Genomic DNA, 17,106 nt, shown 5'->3' on the forward strand with positions numbered 1-17,106 from the left:
CCTTCAGCTTTGAAAGTATCTTGTCTCCTCATTGGTCATTTTGGTCAGGTGCCAGCGAGGTTATCCTAGCTTCTTAACCCTTTACAGGTGAAAGGGTTTTTCCTCTGGCCAGGAGGGATTTTAAAGGTGGTTACCCTTCCCTTTATATTTATAACAGCTCATGTTATACTTATTCCTCCTGATGTGGTTCTGCTCCTACCTCTGATTGATTTTAGCCGCAAAATAAGCAGGAAACTCCTCACAGTGAAAACGCTTTCACTCTGCTTTAACTGTGCTGCACATCTCCCAGAACAGTCCCATCTTTAGTGGTTTTGCAGACAGTATGAGGGAGGAAAATGAAGTCTGCTTGCAAGTCCTATGCACCAGTTGTGCTGCAAACAAATATCCTCTGAGCTGCCCTGCCTCTGCCCTACGCATTCATCCCTAGCAAGTTATCTGCATAACAAGGTGGCCTGTGAGGATGCACTAGTGTAAGGACAGGTTTCCCTTCAGAGGAAATGGCAAAAAGATGATCACAAGCAATTATAAAACATAGTGATGGGTGTGGCGTAAGAAAGGGAACAGACCATCTCCCAGATCATCACTAGAGCAGGATATAGTCTGTATAACATTTTCTCTTGAGAGATCTCAAACTCCATGAGGTTCAACCATCTCTGTGGTTGGACAAATTAAATAAGGTGGTCTCCTACAAAGTGAAAACCTGCTTCCAAACAGACCCCCCAGAACTCAAAGCATTCCCCACAAGTTTTCATTTTAACAGCCAAGTGAATGACACCTGAAGGACGATTGCTCCCCATTAGCCATGCTGGCTGATTGCTTGCCATTCTGCAGCAAAATCCTGGTTACCCCTCACCCCCTGGTAACTAGGAGCTACATAAAAGCAGCAGGGTTTTATGCGAGTGCAGAGTAAGAAGAGAATTAGCATTGACAACACGTACTGCAAGAGTCCTGAACCTGCTCTGAATCATAACCCACCTTAGCATTTTTTTAATTTGGACCTGCCCCCCATTACGACAGTGAGAAGGACACGGTCACCTAGTGTTGCAAATACATTTCTCCAAGGGATACCAAGCAAACCACTCAAATAAAAATGCAAGTCAAATTGTAGGCTAAAAACACCCTTACTTTTAGACCTGAATGGTGCGCTGTCCCCATGCACCAGGCTGCAAAGCCACTCACTCAGATTTGGACCAGCTGCCGTTATGCCAGCTGAGAAGGGGCTCTACCCTTATGCCACCCTGGTCCAGTCAGGAGCCAAGGGGGGGCAGGGCTGGGCTTCTCTCCTTCCCCTTGTTGTGCCCCTGCTGAGTGCAGGTTCTCAAAAGTGGGAAGTCTGCACCCCTGCTTAAAAAGTGCGGGAAATGGCCCCTGTGTCTGGAGCCTATGGCTGTGCCCAGTGTTCCCTCGAATTTTTCCCACGCTTGTGCAGAATGAATTTTGTACGTGCACCAATATGGAGGTGATGTGTAACACATCACCTCCATATTGGCGTACACAGCAAAATTCACATGCTGGGGGTGGGGCCGCGGGGTGCATGGGGGTGAGGACTCTGGCTGGGGGTGCAGGCTCTTGAGTGGGGCTGGGGATGAGGGGTTTGGCGTGCAGGCTGCCCTGAGGCTACAGCGGGGAGAGAGGACTCCCCCAAGCTCTCTCCCCGCCACAGCAGCTCCAGGGCTCGGGCCGCGGGATAGGTGCCTCTCACCCAACTGTGGCAGGGCTGGACCATGCTGGGGTCAGAGCGCCTCTCCCTCAGCCGCGGCAGGTCCGTCTGCACTCCAGGCCACCGGTGACAGTCCGCGGCTTCAGGCTCCCCATCCATAACCGGCGGCCCAGAGGAGTGGCAGCGACTGTGGGCTCCTTCCCACCACCACCCCCGTCACTGGCAGGCAGCTGCTGCCTGATGGTGACTGAGAGCAGTAGCGGAGAGAAGTCCTGATCCTGCCACCATTATAAACCTGGTACTATGGACTGGGGAAAGGGCGCCGCAGCCCTGAATGTCTGCACGGCGCTTAATAGGCGGCTGCACGGCTACGCAGCTGAGAGAGAACTTAGGCTGTGCCCCCTAGAAAGTCTGGCAGGCGCGCGCTCCCTCGTTGAGCACTTATGACTTATTAGATGTAGGTGACAAGATGTCCTGTTTTTATAGGGACAGTCCCGGTTTGGGGGATGTTTTCTTATATAGGCACCTATTACTCCCCACCCCCGTCCCATTTTTTCACACTTGCTATCTGGTCACCCTAATTAGATCGTTTCATTAAATCTGTTCCCCTGCCCACGTGGGACTGTTTTCTTAGACTGTGTCCGGTCCCGGTTTATATATTTGTAAGTGATTCCCAGGCTACTGCACAGATGAATAAAACTCACACTTGGGAAAGGTTTGTGCAGCTGGGGGAGAAGACGAAACAAGAGACCCTGTCTTAGCTTCTGATTTTTACCTTAAATTCATCCCTTAAATTTCTCCCAGCTCGGCGTTGTATCTAATACTCACTGAATGGAGCAGCAGTGATGAACTGCAGGACTTACTGGGGAATGCTAAGAGGGAGCACATGGGGAAGGCAAATGGGAAAGAGGAGAACAAGTGCTGGCAGAGAACTGTTCTGCTCCAGGAATTAGTGTAAATAAAGAACCAAGCTGAATCCACTGATGGCTTGCAGACCTCATTCCCAGTACAACACTACGTGGTCTTTGATTCCTCAGGATCTTATGGCTGTTTGCTGGCTCAGCTAAAAGCGCGTGATCCTTGTGTGTCCTACATCCCGGTCGCCATCTTTTCGTTTCAAGTGTCCATTTTCACTGGACCTAATGAAAGGGAATATGGTTAAATATAGGAGAAGGACCCTTTTCAATATTACAACAGCTTTTCCAGCTTTGCCACTGGCTTGCTGTGTAGCCTTGGGCAAATCATTTAACATTTATAACATTATAACATGAAGACAGTCACAGAGGTGACTAAGAAAGGGTTATGGCTATGTTTGATGCATACTTTATACCTCAGAGAAATGTAGTTTATGAAAGAGCATGTTTCCACCAGAGAATTCAAGATCCAGGAGAAAATGTTGGTTTAAAAAAAAAAAACAAAAACCAACATGTGCACTGAATACAGGAGCTCTCTGCATACATTGGCTGAACACTGTGATTTCAGTGAAACAATGGTCACATAAACACCACCCTATACCGGAAACCTACTGACCGCTATTCCTACCTACATGCCTCCAGCTTTCACCCTGACCACACCACACGATCCATCGTCTACAGCCAAGCTCTGCGATACCGCATTTGCTCCAACCCCTCAGACAGAGACAAACACCTACAAGATCTCTATCAAGCATTCTTACAACTACAATACCCACCTGCGGAAGTGAAGAAACAGATTGATAGAGCCAGAAGAGTTCCCAGAAGTCACCTACTACAGGACAGGCCTAACAAAGAAAATAACAGAACGCCACTAGCCGTCACCTTCAGCCCCCAACTAAAACCGCTCCAACGCATTATTAAGGATCTACAACCTATCCTGAAGGATGACCTAACACTCTCACAAGTCTTGGGAGACAGGCCAGTCCTTGCCTACAGACAGCCCCCAACCTGAAGCAAATACTCACCAACAACCACATACCACACAACAGAACCACTAACCCAGGAACTTATCCTTGCAACAAAGCCCGTTGCCAATTGTGCCCACATATCTATTCAGGGGACACCATCACAGGGCCTAATAACATCAGCCACACTATCAGAGGCTCGTTCACCTCCACATCCACCAATGTGATATATGCCATCATGTGCCAGCAATGCCCCTCTGCCATGTACATTGGTCAAACTGGACAGTCTCTACGTAAAAGAATAAATGGACACAAATCAGATGTCAAGAATTATAACATTCATAAACCAGTCGGAGAACACTTCAATCTCTCTGGTCACGCAATCACAGACATGAAGGTCGCTATCTTAAAACAAAAAAACTTCAAATCCAGACTCCAGCGAGAAACTGCTGAATTGGAATTCATTTGCAAATTGGATACTATTAATTTAGGCTTAAATAGAGACTGGGAGTGGCTAAGTCATTATGCAAGGTAGCCTGTTTCCTCTTGTTTTTTCCTACCCCCCCCCCCCGATGTTCTGGTTTAACTTGGATTTAAACTTGGAGAGTGGTCAGTTTAGATGAGCTATTACCAGCAGGAGAGTGAGTTTGTGTGTGTATGGGGGTGGGGGGGATGTGAGAAAACCTGGATCTATGCAGGAAATAGCCCGACTTGACTATGTAAAGAGTTGTCACTTTGGATGGGCTAGCACCAGCAGGAGAGTGAATTTGTGTGGGGGGGTGGAGGGTGAGAAAACCTGGGTTTGTGCTGGAAATGGCCCACCTGTTGATCACTTTAGATAAGCTATTACCAGCAGGACAGTGGGGTGGGAGGAGGTATTGTTTCATATTCTCTGTGTGTATATAAAGTCTGCTGCAGTTTCCACGGTAAACATCTGATGAAGTGAGCTGTAGCTCACGAAAGCTCATGCTCAAATAAATTGGTTAGTCTCTAAGGTGCCACAAGTACTCCTTTTCTTTTTGCGAATACAGACTAACACGGCTGTTCCTCTGAAACCTGGGTTAACAGACAAAACCTTTCACAGCAGGTACAAGTGAAAAGAGATTTAACCCTTGCAACAGCTATTCAAATAGCAAAGCAGTCCGAGCTGGTGAGTCAGCAAAACCCAAGAGCAACTTGCCAAACTTGAAAAACAAGAAACTAACTTAGAAGCTGTTAACAGATGCAGCATGAGTGCTAAAAGCTATTCCCATAAGACCCCTGAGGCAAGGAGAGAGAACTCCCAGGCCGAAGCACAAATCCCAGACCCATTCCTTGCTCTTCTGAGTTACAGATCAACACCAAGCTACTGCATATAGTCCAGCACATCTACTGATGGGAAGACAACTCAGAACTCCTATTCTAAGTTTGGAAAAGAAACTATCTCTAAAGTAGCCAGAAGTGAAGAGAGTTGCCAAACTGGATAAAAAGCCAGACGGAGTCTACAGACATTTTTACAACAGATATCACTCTGTTAGAGAACTGCTGGGTGTCAGGGACCGGAACAGCTGCCAGCCTGCTAACTGTCCTGCTAGGCAATCAAGGAGCCCAGCTGAACTGCCTTCGAACTCAGTGGCCACAGCCCTGACTGGTTCTTGGTCGAGCAGTCCTGCTTATAAGCTTGACTCCACAGCAGATCAGCGTGTGCTGAGTGCATAGCATGCCCACAGCTACACTTGCCCTTGTTCCAGTCCTTGCTTCAGCCTGCTCCCAGCTCCTGTTTCTTCTTGTTCCAGCTCTGCACTAGCTTCTGGTCCCCGCTGGCTTTGACCCCCAGCTCTGCCTCTGGCTTACAACTCTGGTTGCCCCTCTGGCTCTGGCATTCAGCTTCTGTTTATCCAGTAATGATCCCTAGATTCACCTCTTGCTTACAACTCCTGTTTACCCCCCTCCTCCTGGCTCTGGCATTTGGCTTCTGACCCCTCCAGTAGTGACCCTGGGCTTGTTTCCTGGACTCTGCCCACCCTGGACCCAGCTCCAACAGGTAGGCCGCCGAACTCTTGCTTTCACCACTAGGCATGACTGCCCACAGCCCAGTCAGCAACAGTTGAAGCAGCCCAGTGTAAAGGCTAGGGACCCATCTCACTGTCATGGACCTACACTTTCCTGACAGCTCTGGTAGGGGCCATTCAGAGCTTGCAGTCACAGGTGTCCACCCTGCAGGGGCAGAATGTGGCCCTACAAGGCCAGGCGGCTTCACTGGCAACCCCAGCTCTTGCCCCCCAGGAGCCAAAGACCCTGCTCCCAGACAAATTTAGTGGTGATCATGGTCAATTCTGAGGTTTCCCAAACCAATGCCAGCTCCTCTTCTTGCTTCACCCCTAATTGGTTCCCATAAATAAGGGCTCATCATTAGTCTGCTCACTGGGGAGCCCATCGCCTGGGTCTCCACACTCATGGAACAGTCCAGGCCCCTCCTGGGCCAGTTGGAGCAGTTCATTTAGGCCATGTTGCCTATCTTCAGCGACCCCCACCACACCCAAACCACTGAAGCGAGGCTGCAAACGCTACAGCAAGAGCGCACTCAGCTGCCCAATCCGCAGCTGAATTCCATTGCCTCTCCATGGACGCTGTGTGGAATGACACTGCGCAGCAGCATCAGTTTTAGACTAAACGATGCTATAACGGACAAACTGGCACAGGTCAAGCCCCCATCCCGTCTCAACGACCTGATCCACCTATGTGTCAGAACTGATGACCACCTTGCTGAGCGACACCATGAACATGGCACAGCCCCTTGAGCCCAGAAAATACCCCAGCTTCCCATCCCTCAGCTGCGCACCCCACTCTAGGATCCACCACCCATGCATGTCAACCAGGCCCAGCCACACCTATCTGAGCCTGAGAAGAACTGATGCCGAATTTTGGGCCTGCATCTGTATTGTGGGGGCAGAGGTCAGACCAGCTTTGGAGTTGGGAAATGTCGAGCCCCAGCCTCAGTTAGAGGTTCCAGGCTGGGTCGATCCTTTTCCCCCTCCAGAGACTCTCTACCTCAATGCACCTTTTGGGATGGCAGCAACCACCAATCCTCCCTTGAGGCATCTCCAGCTGCCACTGCAGCTCCTACTCCCAACAAGCCCTGGAGGTTCTGTTTGACTCGGGAGCCTCCGGTAACTTTATGGACCAGGACATGGCAAAGGCCCAAGGGATCCCTGTCATGTGTAAGAATTCCCCAGATCTAGTTGAAATCACTGATGGGTCGCTCCTGGCCTCAGGGCTGGTGACCCACCAGACACCCCCTTAGGGGTCACCACCATTCAGGGGCACCAGGACACTCTTCAGTTCAGGTTGATTCAGTCCACCTACTCATGGGTCGTCATGGGAATGCCCTGGCTCACTGCCCAGGACCCCTGTATTGATTGGCAAAAAGGGACAGTATGCCCTTCATGTCTATCTGCAGGAGAATCTGCAAACAAGGTTTATCCAGCTATCCACCTCTCCAGCTGGACCCTGATCTTCATTAAAAAGAAGGATTGTTCCCTGAAGCCCTGCATTGACTATCGGGCCCTCAATAAGGTGACAGTTCACAACCATCGTGCACTTCCCTCATTCATGAATTCCTAGACCAATTACACTCTGCCTGAATTTTTACAAAGTTAGACTCTCGTGGGGCCTATAACCTGGTCCAAGTGTAAGAAGGAGATGAATGCAAACCATTTCCACATCCCTTATGGACACTTTAAATACCTAGTTTGCCAGTCTTTGTGTAATGCTCCCACGATCTTCCAACAATTTATCAACAACATTTTCCGGGACATGCTGGATCAGTTCATTGTTATTTATCTCAATTACAGCCTTTATTTTTCCCCGATGATGAAGCACAGCATGACCTGCACACATGGAGGGTCTTGGAAAGGCTTTGCCAACACCACCTGTATGCCACACCAGAGAAATGCCAGTTCGACCAGGATACAGTAGTATTTCTCGGCTATATCATGAGGCCATGGATCTACACAAGGTGACAGTCGTTGACTGGGCAGTACCTAGGGATGTCTAGGGGGTCCAATGCTTTTGGAGCTTTGCCAATTTCCATACATGGTTCAACAAGAGTTTCTAAGGATGGTTGCCCCAATCACAGCCCTCCTGCAAAAGGGAGCCCATTTTTCTTGGACTCCAGAGGTGCAAGTGGCTTTTGAGCACCCAAAGCAGAAATTCATCATAGCCCACATTTTAGTTCACCCTGACCTGGGCTGGCCACTTGTGGTAGAAGTGGGTGCCTCAAAGTTGGTGCTGGGAGCAGTCCTCTCCCAGATGGTAGCTTCCAATGGTCAGCTTCACTCTGGCACTTTTTACTCACGCAAGCTCATCCCGGTGGAGCAAAACTATGACATCCTCAATAAAGAGCTACTGGCCACCAAAGCAGCCTTTGAGCAATGGTGGCATCTGCTCGAAGGCAGCAGATTCCCAATCCAAGTCCTCACCAACCACAAAAACCTGGAATTCATGAAGACAGTTTGGCACCTAAATCAGCGACAGGCCCAGTGGTCCCTCTTCTTCACACAATTCGACTTCCTGTTGACCTACTGCCAGAGGACCAGGAAGGGAAGGCAGATCATTATCCCAAAAGGTATTGAAAACCTAACCAAGAGACACCATCCACGATCTTCAAACCATCAAATATTGTCTTGGATACCACTATCTGCAACCTACTACCCTTCATATGTGTCCTGCTGCCCAATGATCCCTTTCTAGTTAAGATTCATCAAACTCTAGACAATGCCAATGCCCAGACTGACTTGACCTTCACACTCCATGAAGAATTTCTGTATCAGAACATACCTGATGGCCAACCCAGGTTGCAAGTGCTACAAATCTGCCATGATGCTACTCCGGAGGGTCACTCCGATCAATTCAAGACCCAGGCCCTGGTGCTGAAGAGTTTCTGGTGGCTGGCCCTCTGCACTTTGGTAGCAACTCAAGTCCAGTCCCATGACCTCTGCACCTGGACCAAAACCACTCATTTTTCTTCAGCCCTTGCCCACTCCACCTCCACTTTTTGTCAGTGGACTTCATTGTGGAGCTACCCTCCCAAGGATACACCACAATTCTAGTGGTAATCAATCACCTGATAGAGATGGTGCATTTTATGCCATTTCACGGCCGCCCCAGCACCCAGGAAACAGCTCATCTGTTCAAAGACAATGTCTTTTACTTTCTTGGATTGCCCACATTGCATAGTATCTGACTGGGGTTTTCAGTTCGTTTTCCACTTCTGGTGGGAATTTCTGTGCATCCTGGGCATCAAAATTTACACCTCAACTGTTTACCACCCTAGTACCAACAGTCAGGCAGTGACAATCAATCAGGTTCTGAAGCAGTATCCACGCGATCTCCTAAATTACCACCAGATGATTGGCTGGTACTCATTCCCCATACAGAATTTGCCTACAACAACTCCACAAGTGCTGCGACCGAGCAGACCACTTTTTTGCAAATTATGGGTTCCACTCTCAGTATCACCCCGAAATCCCCCTTGACTTGCCAATGCCCAGCTTTGCTGACCTCACCACAAACATCCACCAAGTACATCAAGAACTGGTTAGAAGAGATTAGGCCAGCATACAAGTGCCACACCAACCAACACCATCAGCTGACCTCTAATCTCAAGGTAGGGGATAAGATTTGGCAAAACCTGAGATCCATTTGGGAAACTGGACCATAAATACTTGGGACCATTTGCAATCACTGAACAATTTAACTAGGTAGCCTTCTGATTGCAGCTGCCAGAACCCCTTGAGATCTACCCATGTTCCACATCTCCCTCCTGGAACTTTTCATCAAGAATCCCTTCCCATAATGCACTACTCCTTCCCCTCCACCGATAGCCATACAGGGTCAAGAGGAATATATGGTCCAGCAGATTCTGGACTTCCGCCAAGTCCAGGGAAGACTCTAATATCTGATGGGGAGGCCCAGGGGAGCTTTCATGGGAACCTGTGGAACACATCCAGGCCCTGGACCTCCTGTGCACCTTCCACTGGGCCTACCCCATGAAACCTGCCCCAGGGTCCCCTGGGAGGCGATCCTGAAGAGAAGAGAGTGCTGTTAGGGACCAGACAAGCTCGGAGCAGCTGCTGGCCTGCTCCCCGACTAACTGTGTTACGAGGCAACCAACGAGCCCAGCTGCATTGCCTTAGAACTCAGGGGCAATAGCCCCAGATTGGCTGTTGGTTGACCAGTCCTGCTTATAAACCTGGCCCCCACAGCAGAACAGCAGCTGCTCAACACATACCACACCCACAGCTGTGCATTCCCTTGTTCTAGTCCTTGCTTCAACCTGTGATGGGTTCGGTCCCAGAGATCCCCTTGGGACTGCCACCTGACCTACTGGAGTTACCTCTGAGCCGGTTTTCCCTGCCAGCTTGGGACTCCAGAACCCTGCCTTGTTGAGCCAGACACACTAGCCTGCTGCAACACAGACTCAGGGTCTGAGCCCCCAAAGCTGCAGGCTTTAAGTGAAAACAGCTCTGCAGGTTACCTGACTCCAGCACCCAGACACCCAGCTCCCACTGGGATCCAAACCCCAAATCATAGAATCATAGAATATCAGGGTTGGAAGGGACCTCAGGAGGTCATCTAGTCCAACCCCCTGCTCAAAAGCAGGACCCATCCCCAATTAAATCATCCCAGCCAGGGCTTTGTCAAGCCTGACCTTAAAAACTTCTAAGGAAGGAGATTCCACCACCTCCCTAGGCAACACATTCCAGTGTTTCACCACCCTCCTAGTGAAAAAGTTTTTCCTAATATCCAACCTAAACCTCCCCCACTGCAACTTGAGACCATTACTCCTTGTCCTGTCCTCTTCCACCACTGAGAATAGTCTAGAACCATCCTCTCTGGAACCACCTCTCAGGTAGTTGAAAGCAGCTATCAAATCCCCCCTCATTCTTCTCTTCCGCAGACTAAACAATCCCAGTTCCCTCAGCCTCTCCTCATAAGTCATGTGTTCCAGACCCCTAATCATTTTTGTTGCCCTTCGCTGGACTCTTTCCAATTTATCCACATCCTTCTTGTAGTGTGGGGCCCAAAACTGGACACAGTACTCCAGATGAGGCCTCACCAATGTCGAATAGAGGGGGATGATCACATCCCTCGATCTGCTCGCTATGCCCCTACTTATACATCCCAAAATGCCATTGGCCTTCTTGGCAACAAGGGCACACTGCTGACTCATATCCAGCTTCTCGTCCACTGTCACCCCTAGGTCCTTTTCCGCAGAACTGCTGCCTAGCCATTCGGTCCCTAGTCTGTAGCTGTGCATTGGGTTCTTCCGTCCTAAGTGCAGGACGCTGCACTTATCCTTATTGAACCTCATCAGATTTCTTTTGGCCCAATCCTCCAATTTCTCTAGGTCCCTCTGTATCCTATCCCTGCCCTCCAGCGTATCTACCACTCCTCCCAGTTTAGTATCATCTGCAAATTTGCTGAGAGTGCAATCCACACCATCCTCCAGATCATTTATGAAGATATTGAACAAAACCGGCCCCAGGACCGACCCCTGGGGCACTCCACTTGACACCGGCTGCCAACTAGTCATGGAGCCATTGATCACTACCCGTTGAGCCCGACAATCTAGCCAACTTTCTACCCACCTTATAGTGCATTCATCCAGCCCGTACTTCGTTATCTTGCTGACAAGAATACTGTGGGAGACAGTGTCAAAAGCTTTGCTAAAGTCAAGATACAATACATCCACTGCTTTCCCTTCATCCATAGAACCAGTAATCTCATCATAGATTAAATAAATCCATTTTACTCTGTATAAACTGTATACAGGATAAACTCAAATTGTCTGCCCTCTATAACACTAATAGAAAGGTATGCTGTTTGCTCCCCCAGGTATTAATCACTTACTCTGAGTTTACTAAAAAAAAAGTGATTTTATTAAGTATAAAGAGTAGGATTTAAGTGGTTCCAAGTAATAACAGACAGAACAAAGTAAGTCACCCAGCAAAATAAGGGAAAAATACACAAGTCTAAGGGTATGTCTACACTACAAAATTAGGTTGAATTTATAGAAGCGATTTTATACAGTCAATTGTGTGTCCCCACTAAGCAGATTAAGTCAGTGGAGTGCATCCACAGTACCGTGGCTAGCGTCGACTTCCGGAGCGTGCGCTGTAGGTAGCTATCCCACAGTTCCTGCAGTCTCCGGCACTCATTGGAATTCTGGGCTAAGCTCCCAATGCCTGATGGGGCAAAAACATTGTCGCGGGTGGTTTTGGGTACGTCGTCAGTCGCCCCTCCCTCTATGAAAGCAATGGCAGACAATCATTTCGCGCCTTTTTCCATGCGGATGCCATACTGCTTTCAGAAGACGGTGCAGTAGGACTGCAAACCAGCATCATCTACCACTTCCGCTGCAACTCTGCTCTCCTGCAGACGCCATACCATAGCAAGCATGCAGCCTGCTCAGCTCAGCTCACCGACACCACCGCTGTTGTGTCCTGGTGCTGTTGGCAGCAGACGGTGCAGGAGGACTGCAAACCATCATCATCCACCACTTACAATGCAACTCTGCTCTCCTGCAGACGCCATACCACGGCAAGCATGAAGCCTGCTCAGATCACCACGGCAGTTATGAGCATTGAAAACACCTTGCACATTATCCTGCAGTATGTGCAGAAATAGAACCTGCAAAAGCAGGCGAGGAGACGACGGCAGCGCGGTGACAAGAGTGATGAGGACATGGACACAGACTTCTCTCAAAGTACGGGCCCTGGAAATTTGGACATCCTGGTGGCAATGGGGCAGGCTCATGCCGTGGAATGCCGATTCTGGGCCCAGGAAACAAGCACAGACTGGTGGGACCGCATAGTGTTGCAGGTCTGGGATGATTTCCAGTGGCTGAAAAACTTCCGCATCCGTAAGGGCACTTTCATGGAACTTTGTGACTTGATTTCCCCTGCCCTGAAGTGCAAGAAGACCAAGATGAGAGCAGCCCTCACAGTTCACAAGTGAGTGGCAATTGCCCTCTGGAAGCTTGCAATGCCAGACAGCTACTGGTCATTCGGGAATCAATTTGGAGTGGGCAAATCTACTGCGGGGGCTGCTGGGATCTAAGTAGCCAACGCAATCACTGAGTTGCTGCTATCAAGGGTAGTGACTCTAGGAAATGTGCAGGTCATAGTGGATGGCTTTGCTGCAATGGGATTCCCTAACTGTGGTGGGGCAACAGACAGAACCCATATCCTTATCTTGGGACCGGAGAACCAAGGCAGCCAGTACATAAACTGAAAGGGATACTTTTCAGTGGTTCTGCAAGCACTAGTGGATCACAACGGACGTTTCACCAACATCAGCGTGGGATGGCCGGGAAAGGTACATGACGCTCGCATCTTCAGGAACTCTGGTCTGTTTGAACAGCTGCAGGAAAGGACTTACTCCCCAGACCAGAAAATAACCATTGGGGATGTTGAAATGCCTATTGTTATCCTTGGGGACCCAGCCTACCCCTTAATGCCCTGGCTCATGAAGCCTTACACAGGCATCCTTGACAGTAGTAAGGAGCAGTTCAACTACAGGCTGAGCAAGTGCAGAATGGTGGTAGAATGTGCATTTAGACGTTTAAAAGTGCGCTGGCGCAGTTTACTGACTCAGTTAGACCTCAGGGAAACCAATATTCCCATTGTGATTGCTGCTTGCTGTGTGCTCCACAATATCTGTGAGAGTAAGAGGGAGATGTTTATAGTGGGGTGGGAGGTTGAGGCAAATCGCCTGGCTGCTGATTACATGCAGCCAGACACCAGGGCAGTTAGAAGAGCACAGCAAGGTGAGCTGCGCATCAGAGAAGCTTTGAAAACCAGTTTCATAACTGGCCAGGCTATGGTGTGACAGTTCTATTTGTTTCTCCTTGATGAAAACCTGCCCCCTTGGTTCACTCTACTCCCCTGTAAGCCAACCGACCTCCACCCTTGGATCACCACTTGCAGAGGCAATAGAGTCATTGTTGTTTCAAAATCATGCATTCTTTATTAATTCGTCACACAAATAGGGGGATTACTGCCAAGGTAGCCCAGGAGGGGTGGGGGAGGAGGGAAGCACCGGGTGGGGTGTGCAAGAGGGGAGGACAAGGCCACACTGCACTTCAAAACTTATTGAATGCCAGCCTTCTGTTGCTTGGGCAGTCCTCTGGGGTGGAGCGTTGGGTGCCCGGAGGTGTCTCTCTCACCCCCCCCCCACCCCCTGCATTCTTGGGCATCTGGGTGAGGAGGCTATGGAACTTGGGGAGGAGGGGGGTGGTTACACAGGGGCTGCAGTGGCGGTCTGTGCTCCTGCTGCCTTTCCTACAGCTTAACCATACGCCAGAGCATATCAGTTTGATCCTCCAGTAGCCTCAGCATTGCATCCTGCCTCCTGTCATCATGCTGCCGCCACCTCTCCTCCTGCTCGTCCCTCCTGTCCTTGCATTCATGTTCTGCTTTCCTGGACTCTTCCACTGTTTTCCTGCATGCATTCTGCTGAACCCTTTCAGTGCAGGAGGACTGCATGAGCTCAGAGAACATTTCATCACGAGTGAGTTTTTTTCGCCTTCTTATCTGCGCTAGTCTCTGGGATGGAGATGATAGGGGGAGCGTTGAAACATTTGCAGCTGTGGGGGGAAAAAAGAGAGAGTAGTATTTAAAGAGACACATTTTAGAGAACAATAGGTAGACTCTTTCACAGTGAACCAAGCTGTTAACATTACATAGCACATGTGCTTTCAGTACAAGGTCGCATTTTGCCTCTTATATTGAGGGCCTGCCAGTTTGGTGTGAGAGATCACACATGCAGGGCTGGGCAACAGAATTCGGCTTGCAGGCAACCATGGTAAGCCAGAGTCTTTTGGCTTCTTCAACCTTCATAACATGTGGGAATGGTTTCAAATAGCAAAGCCCCCATTTCCCATACCAAGCACCCGTTGGGTTGGCCATTTAAAATGGGTTGACCATTTAAAAGGAGGGGGTGCGGTTTTTGGGTTAACGTGCAGCACAAACCCAACTAAATCCTCCCCCCCCCCGCAACCCAATTCTCTGGAATGAGTGCTTCACCCCTCCCCCCACCATGCGGCTAAAAGCGGAGATGATTTCTTTTCAGCCACAGGCAAACAGCCCAGCAGGAACAGCCACCTCTGAATGTCCCCTTAATAAAATTCCCCTATTTCAACCAGGTGACCATGAATGTTATCACTCTCCTGAGGATAACACAGAGGGATAAAGAATGGATGTTGCTTGAATGCCAGCAAACACTGGGACCATATGCTGCCATGCTTTGTTATGCAATGATTCCAGATTATGTGCAACTGGCCTGGTGTGGTAAAGTGTCCTACCATGGAGGACGGAATAAGGCTGACCTCCCTAGAAACCTTTTGCAAAGGCTTTGGGAGTACCTCCAGAAGAGCTTCATGGAGATGTCCCTGGAGGATTTCCGCTCCATCGTCAGACACGTTAACAGACTTTTCCAGTAGCTGTACTAGCCATGAATGCATCCCAAGTCTTCAGGGCAAATTAATCATTAAACATGCTTGCTTTTAAACCATGTATTATATTACAAAGGTACACTCACCAGAGGAGCCTTCTCCGGCTTCATGGTCCAGGAGCTCGGGTTGGGAGGGTATTGGCTCCAGGGTGATCAACAGTTCCTGGCTATCAGGGAGAACGGTTTCATCCTCCACTTCCTCATCATCTTCCTTGTCCCCCAAATCCTCATCCCTATTAAGTGAGACTCCCCCCTTGCAGGAGTTCACGTATGGGGTGGGGCAGTGGTAGGGGCATCCTCTAGAATTGCATGCAGCTCATCATAGAAACAGCATGTCTCGGGGTCTGACCCAGAGCAGACGTTTGCCTCTTTGGTTTTTTGGTAGGCTTGCCTGAGCTCCTTAATTTTCAGGCAGCACTCCTGGGAGTCCCTGTTATAGCCTCTGTCCATCATGCCTTTGGGGATTTTTTCAAATATTTTGGCATTTCATCTTTTGGAACGGAGTTCTGATAGCACGGATTCGTCTCCCCATACAGCGATCAGATCCAGTGTCTCCCCTTCAGTCCATGCTGGAGCTCTTTTGCGATTCTGGGACTGCATGGTCACCTCTGCTGATGAGCTCACAATGCTGGCCAAACAGGAAATGAAATTCACAAGTTCCTGATGCTTTTCCTGTGTACCTGGCTAGTGCACCTGAGTTGAAAGTGCTGTCCAGAGCGGTCACAATGGAGCACTCTGGGATAACTCCCGGAAGCCAATACCATTGAATTTCAGCCACACCACCCCAAATTCGACCTGACGATGTCAATTTCAGCACTAATCCCCTCGTCCGGGAGGAGTACATAAATCGATTTTAAGAGCCCTTTAAGTCAACAAAAATGGCTTTGTTGTCTGGACAGGTGCAGGGTTAAATCGATCTAATGCTGCTAAATTCCACCTAAACTCAGTGTATACCAGGCCTAAGCCTAATACACGAAGAAACTGATTACAGGTAAAATCTCACCTCTCAGAGATGTTCCAATAAGCTTCTTTCATAGACTAGACTCCTTCCTAGTCTGGGTCAATCCTTTCCCCTGGTACTGTCCTTGTTAGTTCCAGCAGACATCTTAGGTGGAAAGCAGGGGTGTTCTCATGATTGGCAGCCCCCTTTGTTCTGTTCCACCCCCTTTTATAGCTTTGGCACAAGGTGGAAATCTTTTGTCTCTCTGGGTCCCCACCCCTCCTTCTAAATGGAAAAGCACCAGGTTTAAGATGGATTCCAGTATCAGGTGACATGTCCACATGTCACTGAGACCCCAGCCTCCATTCTTCCTGGGCTGGCCCACAGGTACCCCGGAAGGTTTGCAAGTAAACAGAGCCATTTACAGGTCATTGATTTTGAAGTACCCGTAATGGCTTCCACTTAATATATTTACATCAGTAATACAAGTTTATGTCTTATTCTCCTCACTCCAGACATGGAAATAATACATGCAAACAAATGGGATGAGCACACTCAGGAGATCAAAAACTTTGTAATGATACCTTATAAGAGACCTTTTGCATAAAGCATATTCCAGTTACATCATATTCATACTCATAAGCATATTTCCATAAAACATTATAGTGTGCAACATCATGCAGCCTGCTTCCAGTTCTTGCTCATTCCAGCCCTTGTTTCAGTCCTGCTCCAGCCCCTTCTTCCCCCTAGCTTCAGACATCTGGCTTTAACCCCTGGATCTGCCTCTGGCTCACAACTCTGGTTGATCCTGTGGTTCTGGCATTTGGCTTCTGTCCAGGAGTGGCAGAAGGTCCCTAAAAGTGGGGGAGCCCCACACTGATGTCCAAGCTGAGGCCCCAGCCCCCCTTCACTGCCCCTTCCCAGAGAGGCCCCGCTTCTGCACCACCTCTTCCCCCCAAGACTCCACCCCCTGCTCACTCCTCTCTGCCCCTTCCCCCCCACACCTTTAAATCTGTTTGGTAGCCATCCTGCAGCTAAAAAAACTTCAGTACCAGATTTCAAAGAGAAACTGCTGAGCTTCAGTTCATTTGCAAATCTGACACCATCAGCTCAGGATTAAACAAAGACTGT

General features: G+C 49.2%; 1 long non-coding RNA gene and 1 pseudogene across 1 annotated transcript; both read right to left on the reverse strand.

Annotated features, from left to right (window-relative positions):
• Positions 1-2,710: 2,710 nt before the first annotated feature.
• The window catches only part of LOC125633081 (solute carrier family 22 member 13-like), a 41,424-nt pseudogene continuing 27,028 nt past the window's right edge, over positions 2,711-17,106 (reverse strand).
• On the reverse strand, positions 13,525-16,867 carry LOC142071231 (uncharacterized). Its single transcript, XR_012667308.1, has 2 exons — positions 15,123-16,867; positions 13,525-14,169 (listed from the first exon to the last, which is right to left on the reverse strand). It is a non-coding gene; the product is annotated as an uncharacterized LOC142071231 (long non-coding RNA).

Source organism: Caretta caretta, chromosome 2 (genome assembly GCF_965140235.1).
Source record: "Caretta caretta isolate rCarCar2 chromosome 2, rCarCar1.hap1, whole genome shotgun sequence".
NCBI classification, from domain to species: domain Eukaryota; kingdom Metazoa; phylum Chordata; order Testudines; family Cheloniidae; genus Caretta; species Caretta caretta.